This window comes from Argiope bruennichi, chromosome 5, assembly GCF_947563725.1.
Source record: "Argiope bruennichi chromosome 5, qqArgBrue1.1, whole genome shotgun sequence".
NCBI classification, from domain to species: domain Eukaryota; kingdom Metazoa; phylum Arthropoda; class Arachnida; order Araneae; family Araneidae; genus Argiope; species Argiope bruennichi.
Genome location: NC_079155.1, coordinates 21499006 through 21512856, shown reverse-complemented (window position 1 = coordinate 21512856; position 13851 = coordinate 21499006).

Here is a 13851-nt window from a genome sequence, read left to right as displayed (position 1 = left end):
AAATATGCGGGAAATATATTTTTAAAAACTGTAAAAATTTACAATTATTGTTTTTGATAACATTGGTATTATTTAAAACGCAATTTTTTTATCTGTGAATGATAAAGAAATATTTCCTCGAAAAAAATCAAAGAATAATGCAAAATTCTAATCAAATGTTTTATTAAATAATTTTTCATTATAATTTCAAAAAAAATGGATTCATGTTGTTCATTTATATCCTACAAAATGAATTTCTAGCAAATTCTATAGCTATAGATTAAATGACCTCCCCTGTACAATAAAATAAAATAGACACACACATGCAACTTATCTCTTTTTACTACTATTATTATTAAAGTAGAATAATTTAAAAGCTTATATGAGTGGAATAAAAAAAACATTTCACAACTTTTTTTTTAATTTTTAAAGAACAATTTTTAAATGTTTCATAAAAATTTAGACTAGTTTAGTTTAGTTATATTAACGTCCCGTTTTAAAGCAACACTAGGACTATTTTGGGACGGACCTCGTAATTTTGAGCCGCTGTCAGAAGATGAGGACGACATCTGAGCTGGCACCCTCCTCACCAAATTTAAACACCACACCAGAGGGAGGACGTTTTGCCCCGACGGATAAAAAATTTAGGCATCGAAAGAAAGAATTCGGAAGAAAATATTCTGTTTAAATTAGAATTTTATTTCTTATAAAGTAATTAAGAATTTTAAAGTTTACTTAAGATTCTTTTTCCATATGATATCCATTGAAGATTTATTTGTTTATCATGTCACCACACTTAATAAAATTATGAAATATCAAGAAACTATATAAAAGAAGCAAATTTGATACTAAAATGTTTAAAATAAGTTATTTATAATAAAGATGTTAAACAACGAAAGTAAAACAGAGGAGAATGAAATATTGCTGGAGAACTGTCGCAATATTTTATACAGTACACTTCCGAGAATCCGGCGTAATGCGGCGAAAAAACATGCTGGACAACAAGAAAGCTGGATAGCTTGGTGTTCTAGGAACTCATTTCTTGGCCCACTAATACCAGAAGACAAAGTTTATAAGAAGTATTTCTCTGTTATAATACGTATTTTCCCACTTCTTATTGAGTACCAAGCCCTCCATTTATCTCAAGTCACGTAGAATGTGAAAGCGGCCCGGTGAATCATACAAGCAGTTGCCGGTAACGTGACGTGTTAAAATAGAAAGCGCTGTACTGGTAGTTCATATATGTGTATATACTGCACTGCACATTTCAAAAATTTATTAGAGAAAAAATAAGTTAAAGGATATAAACTGTTCACATTTTAACATAAATTCTGTAATCTTCATTGTACTACACTTAAAAAAATACTAAGCATACCCCAATAACAATTTGCCAATGCTGTATTGTACAGTTATAATCAAGAGCAGTGGCAACGATTGAAGACCGTTACACACTGACGAAACAATGAACAACGAGCAGACCGCAGCTCTTCTCCTGTCACAACTTGTATTTTGCAGATGACAAGAAAGAGGATCGTAGCAGACGACCGCTTCTAATGCCTTGGCAATGTTGCCAATGCAACGCCTAGCCTTCTTCATTTAATTACGATAAAGGAAACCTAGGCCGGATAATACAGAAGGCGGATTGTCACAAACAGTATACTCGGGAGTGTACTGTATTTACGGAACTGTTATACGAAAACAGTTGCTTGATTCTCCCAACGCCGATTTATCCTTATTTAATTAGGATTACGCCAATATTTTAATTATGAAAAAAGGTAGAATTACGTTGTTTTAAGTCTTACATGTATTGCTAAACATTAGAAAATCTAAATTTGCAGACAATTTTCCGGGCCTATTAGTATTATTAAAATATTGTTGACTGAATAATTAATATTTTGAATGAAAAAGTCCTTGTCTTTTGCAACAAAAGATAACCGAAATCCGTAACATCGAATTTTACTATTTTAGGTGAATAAACGACTATCTTTATGAAACAAAAGCAACTTTTCCACAATTCATCCTTGCGAAAGCTCTTAAAATGTTCGAAATGGTCAAAAATGTTAAAACTCAAAACTTTATGCTTCACTTCATTTTATTTAATATTTTGTAATTCTATAATTTCTAGTCTGAATAATATTTTTGTAGTTATATTACGTCATGTCAATATCAGCTTAATCCACTTTGTCCCATCTAATGTTGTCAGAGGCGTTCCAATTTTAGATCCAGAGAATGCACTGAAGTGAAATAAAAAGTTTAATATTTTCATTTTAATCTGCCTTGATACGCAAAAAAATTAATAGAGAAACAATATAAATTATTTTAAATGCAAAAAAAAAAAAAATTGTTAACTAAACTAAAAAATGACGCTAATATATAATACGTTTGAAACATGAAAATACTCTTCTTATAATCTTTTTAATTATAAATTTTGTCTGTAACTCGCGGCACTTTCTTCTTGATGTTGAAACCAAATGCTTTACAAAATAATATAGTTTTTAATGATTTAGTGTTTCTTCAATAGTAAAAAAAAGAGAGACTTAAAAATGCAAAAAAAAAAAAAAAAAAATGCTTCGAAAGAAAAAAAAAAAAAAAAATTATTCTGTCAAATTCCTGTAAAAACTTTGCGTTTATATAATAATCCATCTCTCAATAAATACAGCAGCGTGCATATGTTAACTAAATAAAAAAAATGATATAAAATTGCTTTTTTTTTTTTCGAAAACAAGAGTTAAAAAAAAACTCTTTAACCCTTTAAATGGCCATTTTTTTTTCTTGTCATATTATGTTAAAATATTTTTAGGCTTGAAATTAGAATAAGAAAAGGGATTCATTTAGCTTATTAGACAAATTTAATTTGATAAATTAATTAATTTGGTTAATTAATAATTAAGTAACAAATCAAGACACACCATTTTGTCCGAGATAAAGAACTGAAGCATCTAAGTTTCTGACTTACTAAAAAAAATTGTCAGAACTTATGCCAACCTACATAATTTCATACAAAGATTGATAAATTTGGTGGGAAGCATACTTCCCATGGCCCTATAAAGGGTTAAGAAAGAAAATATAAGCATTATTTTTAGGAAATATTTTTATTATGTTTGAATATCTACTTTTTGTTCAAATATGACAGTTGAAGATTTATTTTCTGAAAGGATTTGCCGCAGACTTCGAGGCTTAAAAAAACTAAAAAAAAATTCTTTGTAGAATTTGTGTTACATATATAATAATTTTTCAACAGAAAAAAAAAATTATTTTTCACCACAAAGCAATGCCGAAATTTTAATTTCATTGTTATATTTTTTAAAAAAATATTCCTTGTATTGCAACTTTGTAAAGAAAAAAATGTATAGCAAAATTGTAATTCAATTATCAAATTAAAAGAGATAAAATTATTTTTTGACTTGCGCTGCAAAATAATTCGATAAGGCAAACTTTATAAAAACCAATTTATTAAGCAGTTAGAAGTTAATTTATGGTTCAGAAATTAAAAAATAAAATTATTCAATAGATGACAAGAAAATTGTTATGATATAGCAAATATTATTATTTATTTTTTATTTATTTATTCATTTTGCTTCAAAAGGAGGTCGTTTAATTTTATACTTTAACTTTTGAGATATTTAACCAAACGTATCCCAGCGTTTCTCTGTAGATCCTTTCTATAAGTTAATATCCAGCCAGAAGAGTTAAAATTAAATCCCTGATTCTACCATCATGGAATTAAAACTGCTTTCAATTAAATCGAATTTTTTAAAAATCTGAAACATAAAAAACCAAGGCGTATGCAAGCAATTTGTATATCTAATTTGCACCATTTGTTTCATTAAAATAAAAAATACTTTATATCAATATGTAATTTGCTTATTATCCCTATACATAAAAAAGATTGAATTTCCTAAAATTCAAAAATATTATTTTTCACATTTTATATGAATTAACAGAGGTGCGTAAAAATTTTAAAGATTCAAATTCCATGAACATTTTTTTATAAAAATAGTTTCTTTAAAAAGAAAATTTCCAAGAAATCCGATTAAAATCTGCAAATATTTATAAAAGAGGTTTTTCTAAAGAAGTTTTTCCGGATTTTATTTGAAATCACAAAATTGAAAAGATAATCTTCTAAGGAAGTAAGTCTCTTGGAATTTACTTCAGAATTAAAAGAGACTTAAAGATTTTTTTAAAGTAAATTTCACTTAATTCCAGCTAAAACAGCATAAATTTACAATAAAAGAAATATTAAATCTTTTCTAAGTTTTCTGCTAAATTAGCCATTTTGATCAAAAATGAAAATAGATTATACATGACGGAACATTTTAAGACGCGTAGACATATTTTTGTCTGTATAGTTCAAGTTTCGCTCGTAAGTTAAATATAAAAGGCATATGCATTTTTAATGAATATTAATGCAGGGTATATTAAAATATTTTCTCATTTTTTAATAAATACTTCATTATTATATGCTTTCAAGAAAAATTAAATTTCAAGAAAAATCAAATTTCAAATGGTAATATAATGATTTATTTTCAAAAAAAGTGTTGAAAATTATGTTTGAAAATAAGTTGACATTTTATCTCAAACATTAAAGTCAAAATGTCAAAGCTGAATATATTTACCTATTACCTTTAAGAAAAAAAACATATTCTCTTTTCAACTTTGCACTTTTTTGAAATTTACTCCTGCTTTAATCAAACGAATATTGCACTATATATTAAATTCACTTACTGAGTCCTTTTATTCGTATTAAAACAACCTTCCCGCAGCCTCTAATCCAATGATGTATCTGGCTGCAAATTTAGAGGATTTCTTTGAATATCTTCTGAATATCCTTGTATAAAATGATAAGCCTGATTCACGTATCGAATTATTGAATTCGTAATTATAAATCTGCAATTAAGTGAAAGTATTAAATAATTTAAAATGCAAAAATTACTTAAGAACACTTATACAACTCAAACGCCCTTATATTATTACAGGAATTAAAATAACTATAAATGTCCCAAATAAGATTGGTCATCTAATTAGGAAGTTCGATAAATTCATAAGTCAATGAGTTAAACTAATAAAATTGCTATTATACTGTTACAAACCTGTGATGCTGCTTCCCAGCATAGTTGGTTCCGTATGAGGTCCCAGAGCTTGGAGACAAACTTGGCGACCCTTTGGCGACTTGGCGACGAATTTGGCGACTTTGGCGCCAAAATAGATTATACCCGAAACATCGAGAATTTTCCCGAGGAACCGAGTTACGCCTCGAACGCTCCTGATTGGTTGAGAGGTCTCTAGCCCCGCCTCCTGAGACCTATAAAAGGAGCTGCAGCTGCCGGGGAATGGTGAATTGGGTAGTCGTGGACCAGTGGAGTCGTCGTAGTCGGAACCGACGGTGAAGAACTGGCCTTCCAGAGATAAGCGGAGCAGCGACGGAGTGAAGCTAGTGCTGAATTAAGCTGTGTGCTACTGTCTGCAGTAGAGTTTGTTGTATGCTGCACGTCTCGGCTGAAGATAATCGTCTTCTGTGCTGTATATAGTTGTCGTCTTTGTGCTGTCCTGTGTGTCTTAGTGTAAATAAACGTCGTTGTTTTATTTTCTACTGCCTCCTGGTGATTGAGCGTTCTTCACACCATATAACCCCCACTATCCAAAAGAAACCCGGAAATTTCGTAACAATACAAATCTTTTTCTATTTTTCATAATATTTCGAATTGGTCTACATACAGATACAGATCAGCTTTAAGCAAAAAATAGCTATGGAAAAGTTTCAATATATAAAATAAAAAGATAAATATACTATACAGAAAATGACATTTCGTGAAATTACACATCCGGGCTAAAAAATTAATGTCGAGCAATTAATTATTTTGATGAACTAAATTTCACCGATTGTAAACATAACAACAAATATGGCTTATAAAAAAATATGTAGTCATCTGACGTAATTAGAAGAATATTATTTACTGAGCAAAGATACAAATTATTTATTTTGTTACCTTGCAAATTAAGAATGATAACGATATTTTAAGCTCAGAATGTGGAACAGGAAATGAAGAATATTGCTTCAAAATTCAAGTCTCATTATAACAGGAAATGATCCGACAATGGCAGAAAAATATTTTACCTGCATTACTCTTTTCTTAGATAATGCTCTTCACGATGATAAAACATTCCCTTGATACTATGAAAAGCTATTTTAAAACATTCCCTTGTCCTCCGAATCTTTGAAATCTACTCAGCAACTTCGCAATGCTTAGTTAACTAAAACCAGTGGGTGTAGTCACCCCAAAGCTTTCTCGCATATTTTCTAATAAATTTTTCATGCCAGAGAACGCCTTGCAGGGCATTAACCTCCAATAGTTAGGAAGTATTTAACTTTTGGCGTGAATTTAACAGTTTTACTAAATCTATCATGCCATCTTTGGCAAGCAATTTGGCGATTAATCCCTGGTATATGGTTAATAGCATCCAAAAATCGAATTTGTGTTTTAGACACATTTTTCTCAACCAATTGAAATAAAAATTTTACACAAAACTTCTCTTGTTATCACAAAACTTCACGCCAAATTTGATAAATTTGGCGTGATTTTGAATTATCGCGTTTATTTATTTTTGAAAATACAGACCGATAGACAGTCAACCCTTAGTTACATTTAGCTCAATGTTGGCAGGAGTCTGCGCCATAGATGTTAAATCAGTGTACCAAACCTTAATCTATCTAGCTCTCTTCGTTTTGTATTTTTCGTGATAAGTAATATTCAAACAGCCAGACCGACGGACTTCCTCTGAACAGATTTTACTCAAAATTTGATAGGAATATGTAAATTTGCTTTCAAGACTGTATACCAAATTTCAGCAGTCTAGCTTAAAGCGTTTATGAGTTACCTTTGTCAGAGGAAACAGTCATACGGACATTCATCAAAAATGAGTTTTTCGACCTGAGGAAGGTCAAAATTTCGAGTACGAATTTTTTGACGATTACTAGATTTTCTCTATGCTATGTATACAAGAAAATAGAAACAAACACTCTTCTAACTGGATATTGGCCTAATGAAGTAATTCGGAAATATCTTTAGAGAAACACTAGTGTAAGTTTGATTAAATATCTCAAAAGTTAAGGTAAAAAACAAACGACTTCTTTTTATAGCAAAGAAAATCATTACTGTACCAGAACAACTTTATTGTCATTTATTGAACCTATTTTTATTTATTTTTTGTCATTTATTTATCCTATTTTTTTATAATTTCTAAATCATAAATTAATTTATATTGTATGAGAAATAGGTTTTATAAAGTTTGCCATGATAAATTATTTTACTGCGCCAGTCAAAAAAATTTATCCATTTTAATTTGATCGGTAAACTGCAATTTTATTATGCATTTATTTTCTTTTATAGGGCAGCTGAAAGTCAAGCCTAATGAAGGAAATTTTATTCCATTACTAGAAGCATTACAAGATATAAAAACAATTCAGAATAAATTGTGGCAATCTATGTGGGGAAAACTATCAATAATATTTCAAACACAGCCATCTATCAAAAGCGTCAAAGTATAGTCGCACCATACAGTCAAACTCGGACACCATAGGAAAAAAATTTGTTCGACCAAAATATTTTAATGAAAATGAATTGGAAAAGCGCTAAAAGTGTTTTCTTGCAATGAATTTGTTGTATAGCTAAAAACAGAACCAAATAGCGACAATTCATAAATTATTATTAACAATTTAGATATAAAAGTAAAATTTGTGAAAAAGAACACGTAAGCCAAACTCGGACATCTCACAATTCATTGACCAATAATTGCAATTCTGAGTGAAAATTACTGCCAATTTTATGGTTAACATTCTAGTTATTCAACGAGATTTCCCAATAGTGTTATTTTCCTTTATTGTGAAAATAAACATTGATTTAATCAAAATGTCAAGGCAAAGAGGCCAAACGAGTCTTGAACTCAGATAATTGGTTATTAAGCATGCTGAAGATGGAAAGTCTGTACCAAAAGTATCTGAGTTTGTCGACAGAAGTCATACAACGATTCGTGACACCACAAAATGCTCTAAAGAACCAATAATCATATGGAAAATAAGCCTCAAACAGCCCAAAATAAGACGTTCCCTGAAGCAGATCTGCAATATTTAATATGAAAAAGGAAAGCAAATCCATTCCTTAATACATCAAAGCTAGCTATTATTGTTAAAAAGGAATTAGGAAAAAAAAGTCAGCCTATCACCAATAACAAATGTATTTCATAAGGCAGATCTCGGTGGAGGAAAATCCAGACTAAAGTCTTTCATAAAAAGGCGAAATCAGATCTCAGACTTAAATTCGCAAGGAGCGAGAAAACATGAACTTTCCTTATAGGAAAAGTATGTTATTTACTTATGAGAGCAAATTCGACATTTTTTGGATCCAATGGCAAGCCTGATGTCTCTAGAAAATCGAATAAGGAACTGTGCACAAAAATTTGAAAGCGACTATAAAATATGACGACTGATCAGTAATGGTTTGGAGGGGGGAGGGGTTTTTTTCAACAATTGGCCCAAGAAATTTGCATTTTATTGATAGGAGAAAGGATAAGAGACTTCGACATTTTCAAGAAAACATTTGCCACCATGTGTGCTGAAACCTTCTCTTCGCAACTATTCCCGATTTTATTAGGATAACGATCCGAAACTAAAGCTTATTGGGTGCGTTCCTGGCTCTTTTATAATTTTTTTCACAGCATGGACATTCCACCTCAAAGCCCCGATATAAATCCCATCTAAAAATCATGGGAATACCTGAAGAAGTCCGATAACAGCCTATTCCAGTAAAGATAAATTGAAAAGACCATTGTTGCAGGAATGGGAAATTATTACTTCTATTTATTGTGAAAAATACATGCAATGGTTACAAAACACAAGGACTTCTATACAAAATATTTATTCATTGGAAATATTAACTAGTTTTCAAAATCTTCTTATCCCTCCGAAATGGGGCTGTGTATTATTTTCTGTTTTTTTTGACATAATTTCTAGTTACAAGGAATTAATTTATAATTTTTATTATTTGTTTTCATAATTGTAATAAATATGCTATTGAAAATTCATTTAACTATGTTTCTTATCATTTCTGATTTAAAAATTCTGATTGTATTAGTATATTTTCTTTGGTGTCCAAGTTTCACTTAGAGTGACTGTGTAACTCTAACTGGAAAGAAAAATGTCATTATCACGAGAACTCTGAATAGGCCACACCTATTTGCCCCCAAAACATCTTTTTCTTGCTGATCATGCACCATTTTGTTTTAACAGTTAAACTTATTTTGTGCGAGTGCCAAGATATTAGTACACAACAACAAGTTCATTACGGTGCAATTGTTTTTAACTTAAATGGCAGTTTAAATGATAATCTTTATTCAAATATTTTTGTCTTTTTAAAGGATACACACATATTACATGAAATTTAATTGCATTTCATTTTTATAATACCTTAATTTTAATGTATAAACCATGTCTAACAAATGTTTGGCGCAGAATGGCCAAATTTGATCCATGTGTCATAAAACCAAACCAAATTATACATTCATTTTTCTTTATATGATTAAAACACGAAATTTCTTTTCGAAAAAATATAACAATTAATATTTCTGCATTGATTTGTGATGAAAAAGGAATTTTCTTCTATTAACAAACAATATATGTAACACAAATTTTAAACAGAAATTATTTTTTAAAATTTCTTTTAAGTCTCAAAGTCTGTGGTAACCACTTTCAGAAAATAAATCTTCAACTATCATATTTAAACAAAAAGTAGATGTTGAAACATAATAAAAAACACCTCCTAAAAATAATGCATGTACTTTCTTAAAAAGGTTTTAAAAAACCGCTTTAGTTTTCGAAAGAAAAACAATCTCATCTCATTATTTTTATTCAGCTAACATATGCATGCCGCTGTGTTTACCGAGAGATGGATTATGATATAAAAGCCAAGTTTCCACAGGAATTTGAAAGAATTATTTTTCTTTGAAGCATTTTTTTTTAATTTTTAAGTTCTTTTTTCTTCACTACTGAAGAAACTCTAAATCATTAAAAACGATATTTTATAAAACATTTATTTTCAACATCAAGAAAGAAGTATCTCGAGCTACAGAAAATTTTATAATTAAAATGATTGTAAGAAGAATATGGTGATTGTTTCGAACTTATTACATATTAATCTTACCTTTTTTAGTGTAGATAACATTTTATCTTTTCACATTTAAAATAATTTATATTGTTTGTCAAGTAATTTTTTTCTTGCGTTTCAGCGCATTTTAATAGAAGAATGTTAGAACTTTTTATTTCCACTTCATTTCAATCTCTGGATCTAGAATCGGAACTCTTATAATAAAACTGAGTGGTACAAAGTAGATTAAGCTGATATTGATGTGAAATTATATAATTACAAAATATTAATTCAACTAGAAATTACAAAATTACAAAAATATTAAATAAAATGAACTGAAACATAAAGTTTTGAATTCTAATAATTTAAACTATTCCTAACATTTCAATGGCTTTCCCAAGGAAGAACTGTGGAAAAGTTAACTTTGTGTCATGAAGAAAGTCATTGATTCACCTAAAATAATGAAATTCAGTGTTTTCGAATTCGGTTATCTTTTGTTGCAAATGTCTGCAACTTCTTTAATTTAAAATATTATAGTGTCAATATTTTTTTACTATAAATAATAATAGAACCGGAATATTTTCTGAAAATTAATATTTTCCGATGTTTAGCATTACATATACAAACTCAAGCAACATAAAAGTAATTCTATACTTCATATAACGAATATTTTCAAATGGAAGTATATGATTTCTTATAAGAATTTAGAATTTAGATAGTCTACAACTCTTAGCTTAGACATCTTCTCTTGCTCTCTTTCATTCTCTCTCTCTCTCACTCTCACTCTCTCTTTCTCTGTCTCTCTCTCTCTGTGTGATGTGCGTGCGTTGCTTCTCTGCAGGATAAACCGTTAGATCATGGACAACGAAATTTTGCGCAAGTATAAATTGTATTATAAGTAAGTATATGCACCTCAGAACAATTTCCCACGTATTTCAATAAAGTGTTTATATTGCTTAGTAATTAAATCTAAACTTTTGCGTTAACAGATGATAATCTATGGTGTTCTCATACGAAAATAACTTCGATATCATCTTAAAATTCAATATATATATATATATATATATATATATATATATATATATATATATATATATATATATATATATATATATATATATATATATATATATATATATATATATATATATATATGTCACTTTCTTTCACCGGCATCCTGGCATAGGGGTAGCGCACATTCCCCGTGATATGGACATCCCGGGTTCGAGTCCAGGTTCGGGCTTGGTTGTTCTTCTTTTGGGTTCTGTCTGTGAAATGCGTGAATGTGATCCCTTGTAAAAAGGGATTGTAACTAAGTTGTACTGTTGGCGCTAATGAAAAAAAAGAAACTCTCTCCAGGCTTAAATCGCTGACAGATAACTGTCAGCAGGCTTGTTAAGTGCCATAAATCACAACAGCATAACTTTTTTGGAAGCACTGTCAATAAATTCTTTTGAGATATCATTAGTAAATAGACCCGGTACTCTCAAAGATTATGTTCAGTGAAATTTATTTATTTATTTCGGTCTGTTTTAATTTAGCTAGCTGTCTAACTACATAAATTGTGCTGCACCACTTTAATATTGCTACGTCTTCATTAGGGTGAACCCGAAAAGTGAGTCTACATTGAAACGTCCTACAAGCTCAATTACGGATAATGATACTTTATTCTGCACGAAAATGCACAAACACAACACAAGCCTTAACATACACAAAAAAAAAATTTTAATTTAAAAAACAACACACGCAGTAAACAACAGCACTGAAATCACAGTTTAATAGTAGTCAAAATAATAAATAGCCACAACAGTACCAAGCGCTCAGACAGAATTCGATGGAGATCAACATTCCAAATAGGGACATCGCCCAATTATTCACTTTAGGTCTGTCTTTTGGGATGTTCGTAACAGGTAAAAGACGTTTCAAAAGGACTATCTTCCTTAGCTCCTAATTGGGATGCTGTCACAATTGCAGTAATTTTAAGAGTTATGGATTCTTTTCCAGAGACCGTAAAGGGTCACCAAGTTTATAGTCAATGTTAGTGGCTTATTAACTTGGTAATCTATTTGTAAACTTTAAAGCGTACATAAAACTCTTTTCCTTACAATAAAATTAATTGTGCACGGACGCAATATTTTGGATTCTTAACAATATATATATATATATATATATATATATAAACAAAATCAGTATTGTTGTTGTTTCTAATGGCACTTGTCCAAGACAAGCCCCCTGACTTTTAAGAAGTCATTTGTGGATTAAGCCAAGGGAACGCCTCTTGTTTTTCAGTAGCGCCATCTAGGGCCAAGAGAACGACTTAGCTACACACACGTCACAACTCTTTATACGGGGCGGACTTCACTTATGCATTTCATTCACTCAACCACAGATCGTCATTTAGACCTGAATCAGAGAACGATCACCCCTGATCCAATACCCCCAGTGGTATTACTCCCGACATGGAGGACTTGTGAACACGACAGATTTATACGCGCGTCAATCACCGCATACACGGAGAGTCTTCGGCTGGCGGGGTTCGAACTCGCAACCCAAGGGACTCGTACCCAACAAGCAGGTAGCAAAAAGCATTGGTGCCAGGTTATAGTAAAGACGATTGAGTATGTATACGTTATTGTTGTTTTACGAAATAAGATATTAGGCTTAGAACTACCAAATGAGGCATAATTTTGGAGTGTGGAAATATGCATTGCAATTTTTGTATAAAATCTTATTTAATTTAAAACTAAGCATGATGACTGCATTTATTCCTAGATACCATTCGAAAATATGACGGCTGAAAATAAATTTTTAAATTATTTTGAAATTAATAAAAATACCTTTTCAATATTAGCAATTTAATTGTTGTGCTAAGTTATCCTGGATTTCGATAATTTTCTAAAAATATTTCGTGCATTATTTTTTACAGTCGATGTCACCGTTGAATTGAAATTCAGACTTTTTTCATTGTTTCTCTAAATAATATTTGAATTTATTCCACTGTTGAAATCTAAGAAGAATTCTGTATAATATCTCTGTGAAATACATAATAAAAAATTTAGTTATGAATTTATAAGAAAGGTAGATTATTCGGACAGTTATATTTTAATAAAACTCTGATGTCATGGGATTTGACTCCATTATGATGGTTCATATACGCAATGAATGGAACATTTGTAAGACATAAGAACAACACAACTCTAAAGGCTTCCATAGCTGAATTTTTTTTAAAAAAATTCTCCGTAGACTCTTGAGCATCAAGTTATACATAAGAAATAAAATTAAACCTACGCACATTCAGTATTCAAGGAGAACCAGCTGGTCACCAAAGGTGGCTAGTATATAATAATACATCCTCAAAGACATTGCAAACAATCGAAAGAAATCATTTGAATTCAATTTTTTATCACATTTACATTTTAATGTCACTCTGATGTAAAGAGATTCGTCTCCATTACAATATATAATATATACTACTTAAATATATATATATATTTATATGAGTTGAGTATGCTTCAATATAAGATGGCTTTTAATAAAAATTTTCAAATTTTTGTTGTTCTTACGATTAAAATGAATCCAATATCAAATAATGGAGAAAATTTAATGCACTAATTTTTAATCAATGCCGTTCTTTCCTGTATACATATTAATGCTTAAACATATAGACATAAAATTAGAGAAACGAATAACACAATGAACAAAGGTGTGAAAAGGTGTGAGATTTCTAAAATAGTAT